The sequence below is a fragment of the Nannospalax galili genome, unplaced genomic scaffold (assembly GCF_000622305.1).
Source record: "Nannospalax galili isolate Female #2095 unplaced genomic scaffold, S.galili_v1.0 scaffold1544, whole genome shotgun sequence".
NCBI classification, from domain to species: Eukaryota; Metazoa; Chordata; class Mammalia; order Rodentia; family Spalacidae; genus Nannospalax; species Nannospalax galili.
This window is the reverse complement of record NW_008350569.1, coordinates 12,343-20,030: the sequence shown is the minus strand read 5'-3', so window position 1 is coordinate 20,030 and position 7,688 is coordinate 12,343. Positions and strand designations below refer to the sequence as shown.

The 7,688-nt window shown below is 37.7% G+C and overlaps 1 pseudogene; it reads right to left on the bottom strand.

The window, feature by feature from the left end:
- Nucleotides 1-5,478: 5,478 nt before the first annotated feature.
- Nucleotides 5,479-6,352, bottom strand: LOC103745855 (annotated as a pseudogene).
- Between the last annotated feature and the right edge of the window lie 1,336 nt (nt 6,353-7,688).

Sequence of the window (7,688 nt, the reverse complement as noted above, 5' to 3'; positions counted from 1 at the left end):
TGTAGTGGTTGTAGGAAAAAAAATCCCATATTCTCCAGAAATCCTTTCTTGATTATTACTTATATGCACTTGCTAATTCATTTCTAATGCAGGTTTAAATGGAATCGGTATTTTATATACTTAGTATTTATTTTATTTAGCTAGTTGGCAGTTCTCTGGATAGATTTTAGGAACTTTCACAATTAGCAGTGTGAATGAATGTATAGATGCTTTGCTTATTCTTGGTTAGTTGAATTTATAAATAGAGAACAAACAAGATAGCAGAAACTCAAACCTCCAAAAGTGGTTGCTTAGAGCTTAGAAGTCATTTTTACATTCTAGACGCTACACTTACTTGCTGAAGCATAAAATCACACCTGATCCACATAAGTTGTCTTCTACTAAGATCATATCAGAATTGTTAGGAGGATTTGGAAAACAATTTTCACTCATACTGACCACAAGTTCTTGGTGTTTCCAAGGAGAGAAATACCAAGTTATCAGGATATGTGTAGTCTGTACAGACTTGATCAGTGACTCAGACTGATGACCTTACAATCATTTAAAAAATGTTTTCTTCAAGTATGTGATGGCAAATTCCTCAGTCAATTCAAATGCAGCAGTGATGGACCAATGTCAGAGTGATGTCATTCCCTCCATCCCCCAACCCCACTGGAGAACAAGATGCTTATAACATTGCATCCTATTTGTTTTCCCTGGACTTTACCCATACCACATTTTTTTTTCATCCTGTCTCTTCCTTCAGTCCTCCAAAGCTTCCCCTGTGCAATTGTTTCCTTGGATTCACCTCTACCTGGAATAAGAAAGTGGAAAATTTCTTAATTTTAGGCTATCTGTACTCATATTTTCTCCAGTATCTTCTACCAAGCAATAAACAACCATAAGCATTTATTAAAAGACAAGCTTATGCTCACTGTAAGGAATGAAAATAAAACACACACTCCTACCTTTTAAAGGAGAAGAATCACCTACCAGTTTCTTAAAATCAATAACTATTTGGGAGACAGATGCAGGGGGATCTCTGTGAGATTGAGGCCAGCCTCATCTACATAGTGAGGTCCAGGCCAACTGGGGCTACAGAGAGACCCTGTCTCAATCTCACCCTTCCCAAAACATGAAGTATATAACTTTCAGGAAAATTTAGTCACTCATGTCAGGGGTGGTGATCCCAGTTCTTTCTGTGATTTCATACATCCAATAATTAAGGGATAGTGTTAAAGCTGTTTTCCCATGTGAATGTCTTTGATGAGTCTCCTCTGTAGTTAGAGTGTCTTAAAATGTAGGGTGGTATCTTCTGCATTCCTAAGGGTGGAGATGAGAACCATGAAGACTTTAATGAGAGTCCTGGGGACACTGGAGATGATTACCTTGAAAATGCTTTAGATAATAGAAATTTTGTGTCTATGGCTTTAGCATCCAATGTCATGTGAACAAAGTGCTTTCTAAATCCTGATATGTGAACCAGACTTTTTATTGAATTTTTGAGATTTTCATATAATATAGTTAGATGGTATTTAGATCCCCATCTCTATTTTTATTTTTCTATTTCTATTTTTATTCCTCCGAAAAACTGGAAATCATTCAAAATCAACATGTTATCCAGCCACTCTTCCCAGCCAACTGTATGTAATTTGGTCCTAATCACACATGGTCTTCTGGATTTGGGGAGGACTGAAGTATATAATCTGGGAAAGGCTAGGAAGAGAAGGCTTGATCCATGCTGGTTAAAGGCTTTCCAGTGTGCACACCCCCAGGTCACTCATATACCTTAGTAACCCCTCAGTCATCTCTGTAAGTAAGCTCAGTAAATTCATTGGTTCCCCAGGAAAACTTTAATCAAACATTGGTTTGACACTACAACTTTAAAAGAGGATAAGCATTGCTTCGTATCCCCAGGAAAAGAATTCTCACAACAGATGGAAAATTTGTTAATGTTATTGTGTCTCATAATTATTAAAAAAGAAAATGAGAATGTAAAAGATGTTAAAAGGATATGAGAATGTAGATAGTTTCCAAAATAGAAAAAATGAGAAAGTCTAAGCAAGAGATGAAGGTCTGTGTAGGTTTGTTATGATATATAAAGGATGAGACAAAATATACACATAATCTTAAAAATTCTAAGGTCATAGTTTACTCAACTAGTTTAAGGAACAAAATATATTTTTGTCTAATCAAGGTTTATCTGAAAATGTTTGGTTTTTCCTCCAGCTTTATCTACATAGCACATGGTTATTAAAAGTACCAGACTGGTAGAACTAACCTTCTTGGATGTTTAAAGCCATACTTTGAGGTCTATACTAACCTGGTCAGAGGGACTTAAAGGACAGTTTTTGCTCCTTGCCCTCCAAGGTCGACTAAGTTTCAGGGGACTATGGAGTATCTCTCAAAATGTCCTGCAACAGTGGTGACTCACCTTCCTCATGTTCAGGGAGGCGATAGAGATGGACTTGAACCAGTGTGCAGTCTACAAACTGGAGGGTCAACTCAGAGGAAACATCTCATTCATGCTTCCACATGAAGCCAGACATGGTCGAGCAGGACCTTTGACTTATTTCCATATAGATGGAACTGGTAAATGTAAGGAGCAAGGGGCCTCCCAAGCCCATGTGACCCCCGAGGAACAGATCCAACAACCTGAAGAGTAAAGATAAATTGGTTTATTTGGACCAACTGTATGGTCTTAAATGCCCAGAGGAAAGTATAACCAAAGAGTAAAGTGATCAGCATTTCTTTAAGATTTCAAGGGATTACACTTCCCAGACATTAGGCTTAAGTCCATATAAAATGTTATTTAGTCAATTATTTCTCATTGATGACTTTATTTCTAAGCAGAAAGTGCTGCTCAGATATAAGACTTCAAATCGTGGTCTACAATACTGTAGTGCCCACCTGTAGCTAAGGGAGACAACCCACTATTGTTCTAAAATGATGGCTAAAGTTGTTTTCTCCCCCTATCTAGAGGTCTTTGAGAGGGAACTGACACTGATTCTAGCTACTCCAACAGCTATCAAAGTGCATGAAAACAAATCTTGAGTCCATCACTCTAGAGTCCAGCCTTGGCAGACAAAAGAAAAATGAGGAGGAACCCAACAGAGGGATGCTTTTGGGAGCTCTCATCAAGAAATCCCAAGGGACTCTGATATGAACATTTGAAATTTGCCCTGTTCTGACTTTTTTCTAGTTCTCTGTCTAGAACTTGTAATGCTAACTACTCTTGCCTTTACTTTTCCTTCATATCCCCTTTCTTTTCTCCCTACAGATAAGAGTTATGCAATTTAGGAGTCTTTTAGATAGACCCACTGAAGGGGTACTCCAATTTCCTCATCCTGTATCCCTGTTCAGCATGCAGAGTGGTCTGTGTCCCTATTCCCTATCGGCAAGCTGGGTAACCTCTTCAGAGGATGGAGTGATAAGAATAAGAAGTAGGAATTGGCTAGGCATTTAGGGTAAAAAGACCCCAAAGGTAAGTAGCCAGGTTCTTGGCTAAAAGTCAAAATGTCCTTGGGCCTCTTAGCAACATACTCTATTCCAAAGGCCAAAAATGTCAAAAGTATTTGGGAGTTCTTATCTAATAACTAAAAGATTTTAGGGTTACCTCTTCAGAGAGGGTATTGTTAGAGTAGCAAAAAGACCCATTAAAAGAAAGAAAAAAAGTGATGGGGTAATATGGGAGGTATTGGAGGGGAGAGAGTGGGCTTGGATTTGATCAAAACACCTTATATGCATATATGAAATTCTTAATAAAGTTTTTTAAAAGTTAAAAAAGAAAAGTGGTCACCTAGATTAGTCCTGAGGTCACAGACTGTGAGCCAGACCTGGCAGCTGTCCTCATCCTGCCCACACGTTTGTATGATGGGCTCTTCAACCACTTATCAGCTAGTGGAGCCTAGACTACCTCAGCTTTTCCATCCATGGCTCAGGGACCATTTCAGAAGAGGGGGTGGAAAGACTACAAAAGCCAGGGTTGGTGCATGAGCATAAGGAAACAGAGTCTTCCAGGCTTCTAGGAACCTGCTTATATCAATTTACAGCAATGGTGGCCACATGCACAAGATCCATGCAAATTCAATCAGACAAAAACCCAGCACAGAACTGGAGAAATGTGCAGGAGGCCCCAACCTGAGCCAAGAAGCTATTGGCAGCTGAATACTTCTGGTGAGAGTTGATCTTTTTTAAGGGAGTTACTCTAGATAGGCTGACTAGACTCCAGTGGATGAACCCACAGGATGGACATCTGGGTATTCACAATGGACTCAGTAGGCCTTAACATATATGACAGAATGCATGAAATCCAGAGGGGGGTTTTGGGAGGGGGGCATATATATGATTAAGATGTTTTGTATGAAATGCACAAACATTCAACAAAATATACATTCAGGAAAAAAGGATCTTGAAACAATACCTGGCATAAAGGAGTTCCAAACTTTGGTACATTTTTATTATTATGCTTATTGTAACAATAATGCTGTCATGATTTTTTTTTTCCTTTTCTTCACACACAATGTCTTGCCATGTTGCTCAGCACACTGACAACCCATAAGGTCAAGGAATTGTCTTTCCTCAGCTGGCCAGAGCATTTTTAGTATTTCAGAAAGAAAACTGTCACTGCAGGCAGAAGAGCAGTAACAGGACTTCCCAGTCACAGTGGCTGACCTTCAGTAGTGTGTCGTTCCTTACTGTCATCCTAAACGCTCTCTATTTTTTCTCTCTTTCATCGGAGCAAAAATTCTCTCAGGAAGTAAATTCACTCTGTTGGTCTCTCAAAGCTCTAATCAGGAATGAAAATCTGTGACTCTAGGTCACTCTGTAGTAAGCAAACACAGTTGAACAGCAATTCTGAAATGGCATTATTTGTAGTTTTATTTTTGTCTGTCCTTTATCTTTTGTTTTGTGATACTAGGGATTGAACCCAGGGCCTTGCCCATATTAACATATTATCTATAATCAAGAAACATCCTTATCTTTTATATTCTAGAAACAGCTCTCATTATGAATATCAAACTGCCCTTGAATTCACTATGTAGCCCAGGCTCACATTGAACTCTAGATGGTTCCATGAGTACCATCTGAAAGCTTGGATCACATCATCTCATAATAAGTATTAAAATATATTAGACACACTAGGACTTATCCCATAAGTCATTATTTGAGAAATCTGTCACAGAACAATTAAAATCAACAAGCATATCTTCATATGGAACTACATGTTTATCAAAGCACCATCTTATTGACAACATTCTACATGACCTGTATGTCAATAGTAGAGAAGTGGATCAATAATCTATTGTATCATGTTTTGAAGCTTATACTCCTCTTAAACACAATGGAATGCAGCATTAAAAGAGTGCAATAGTATATATTCCCAAATATGGAGATATCAAGAAATAAAACGTATTCTTACCAAGAAATCTGTTCTGTTTTCACCATTTTCTGAATTCATACAGAGTTCAATTGCATGGCATTCAAATATCATGCTTCTCAACACATCAAACTGTGTGGAGTCATTTTTCTTCACCATAATTTCATGACAGCTCCTTTCATTTCATTGTTTCTCAAGCTGTAGATAAGTGGATTAAGCAATGGGTCAGCAGTGAGTAAGCCAGTGACATCAGTTTCTTGGTGTCAGGTGAATACCTGGATGTGGGCTGTAAATAAGTCATACTGGCTGTGCCATAGAAGAAGGTGACATGTGAGATGAGAGGCACATGTGGAAAAGGCCTTCTGCCTTCTGGTAGTGGATGACATGTGACATCAATGGTACCTGTAAAGGTGTAGATTTCAAACAGGAAGGTGTCTGCACACACAAGTTCCAGTACTGGGGGTGTCTCACAGAAGAGATGATTAATGTCTTTGGAGCCACAAAAGGGAAAACTAAACACCCAGTAGCCACCATGATCCATGAGACCCAAGACAGCATCACTAATTTCATAAAAACCCTTTGGTTCATCACCACTGGGTAGGACAGAGGATGGCAGATTGCAGCAAATCAATCATAAGCCATCACCCCCAGGAGAAAGCATTTAGTCCCACCAAAAAGAATGATGAAATATATCTGTGCAAAACAGCATCCAAAGGAAATGGTCATTTCTTCAGTGGAGACGACCACCAGCATTTCAAGTGTGATGGTTGTGCTGAAGCTCGCTTCCACAACAGACAAGTTCTGCAGGAACAGGTACATGGGGATGTGAAGGCTCTTGTCAGGGACAATGACAGAGATAATGAGGGAATTTCCCATCATAGTCACCAGATAAATAACCAGGAAAGCCCCAAACATGTGTGCTTGAAGTTCAGGAATGTTAGAAAAGTGCAAGAGGATGAACTTGACCACAGAACTGTCATTCTGCCTCCTCATTGTGGAAGTGGAGATCTGTATTGTTCTTGGGGATATCATGTAAGAATGAAGTGACAGTCCCATGGCTCCAGCCTGCGTTCACCACAGGACTTCTGGCAGACCATGAAAAGAAGGGGCCATCCTCACAAAACTTTCCGTTGATCACTTGGAGAATGGCCAAAACTTGTTTTAGTCAATCATTCCAATATAAAGGATGAAAAAGAATTATGGCTTAGAAATCATAATCTGAAATATATATAAAATACTGTCAATTTTCTATTGCATGTTGTATGCTATGTAATTTGAAAGCTAAACACATTTTAATAATTCTAGCTCTGGTCCCACACCATTGCTATAGAAACCCTTTATTTACTTAAGAAAAAAATTTAAATTGTTTATGGAAGTATAGGACACATAGAGACAAATTAAAAACATAGAGATCAGTGAATGTTGATATAAAAATACCTGTATAACCAACATCCAGATAAAAATTAGAATATTGCAAGCATTTCAAGTTCTCTGCCCTGTGTCCTTCACTCATCTTCCCAAGGACATAACAATCTGATTCCTAACACCTATTTTTTTTTTACTACTTTTGAAATTTGCTTTTTAAATAATATTTTACTGATTTTATTATCATTTAAAAATTTATTTAATAACCATATGATTAGAAGAAGCATTCCTTTACATTTTTAACATATTCAATAATAATTTACAGAGCAAAGATACATGTCTTTCAAAAGTGGTTGTAAATTTTTAGGTTCACAGAAGCCCTTTATTTTACTTAATTGTGAGTAAATATAAAATTTGAGACCAAGAGAAAAATATAAAATAGCATGTAGATTTAAAAAACTTGCCACAAAATTTTGATAATAATCTGATATTTTGATATTTAAAAATGTGCATATATCTATTGAAAATATTTTTTCCATTCACAATGAAAAATAGACTAGTTGTGATAGCTATAGGCTTCAATATTACATAGTTAAGGCCAATAGACCTGTATTTGAAATGTACTTATATTTAGTGAGACCTCTGCCCAATTCTATTGGAATGTGCCCAGATGTGATATTCTGAGAGTGAAATATCCAAGGTCCAGCCTTGAAACCATGATAACTTAAGAAGAGTCACCTTTGAGAGTCACCATAAAACTTTAATTCGACAGTTTCCACTCCTGTCCAGTCTCTGGCCTCTCTCCAGTCTCTGCTCCATCTAGGAGTTCATTAAAACATACTCTATAAGCTTTGATTACTTAATATTTTCTAGACTCTGTATGGTCATAAACACATTAAAATCCAGAAATGAAGAAAAGCTAATCACTCTACCTGAAACAACCATAACCCTGGATCACTATGCT